Source organism: Corvus brachyrhynchos, unplaced genomic scaffold (genome assembly GCF_000691975.1).
Source record: "Corvus brachyrhynchos isolate BGI_N302 unplaced genomic scaffold, ASM69197v1 scaffold3381, whole genome shotgun sequence".
In the NCBI taxonomy this organism is placed as follows: Eukaryota; Metazoa; Chordata; class Aves; order Passeriformes; family Corvidae; genus Corvus; species Corvus brachyrhynchos.
This window is the reverse complement of record NW_008236113.1, coordinates 10,438-11,451: the sequence shown is the minus strand read 5'-3', so window position 1 is coordinate 11,451 and position 1,014 is coordinate 10,438. Positions and strand designations below refer to the sequence as shown.

The 1,014-nt window shown below is 53.0% G+C and overlaps 1 long non-coding RNA gene across 1 annotated transcript; it reads left to right on the top strand.

Moving 5' to 3' along the window:
• Nucleotides 1-477: 477 nt before the first annotated feature.
• Nucleotides 478-1,004, top strand: LOC108446034. The gene is made up of 2 exons (XR_001861139.1): nt 478-577; nt 927-1,004. It is a non-coding gene; the product is annotated as an uncharacterized LOC108446034 (long non-coding RNA).
• The last annotated feature ends 10 nt before the right edge of the window (nt 1,005-1,014 follow it).

Genomic DNA, 1,014 nt, shown 5'->3' with positions numbered 1-1,014 from the left:
ATCGGCCCCCCAGAGCAAAGGGCAGAAAGAGGAAGAGAGATGAAACATTGGCACAACCTGGCTGCCTGGAGATGCTGCAGCTCGTGACCCTTACAGAGAAAGGGAAGAGAGAGAAGCAAGTGACAGGTCCCTGAGCAGGAGGAACTCTTGGGGGATGTGGTGACATATGTTGCAGGGGGCAGAGCTGGGGCACTTCTTCCACAGGCAGTTGCAAACAATTGCACTTCACTGCCCCAAGCTAACATCTCCTGCCTGCATGGGACCCTTCCAGCACCTCTGGCCCAACAGACATGATTTGGCTTGGGATATTCTTTAGCTTCTTATTGTGACACATGAAAGGATCCTGCAGAGCAGGGCAGGAATGTCAGAAATGAGGAAGTAAAATGTCAAGGTAGATGGAAACATAACCAGAATCGGTGCCATTATGTAGGATATTTTGTTTTCGAGGTGAGTCTGTTGTAAAATTACTGCCCTTGTGCAGGACTGTGGGCCTGGGGCAATGCAAGAGCTGTATAAAAGCAGGCTCTTCTCCGCACTCTCACATTCACTCCACTCACCTCCATCTCCTTGGAACAAGGTGAGTTTGAAGCCCATTCTTCATTTTCTCCTTCTTCTCTGCGATTTCTCTACACATGGGACTTTGTCCCATGCGGGATCTTGGAGATGCTTTTTGTGAGGGGAGGAAAGGAGTGGGAGGTGTGTGACTGCTGGGTCTTAGCAAAAGTATTGCCCCAGCTTTGGGCTGGTTGGGGATGTCCCTGGGCTTGAGCTCTTGGTGGGGTTTGTGTGAGGGGAAGAGCCCATGTGCCTCCACAAACAGCCTCCAGCTCTTATTCCCAGCTCATGCCTTTGCTCCCTCATGGTGTGATGACAGTTGGATCCTTACGCACTCCTTGTACTCTGGTCCTCTCTGCTCTCTCTGCCAGGTGCACCTGCAGCCCCAAGACATGTCCTGCTACAACCCGTGCCGGCCCTGCCAGCCCTGCGGCCCCACCCCGCTGGCCCACAGCTGCA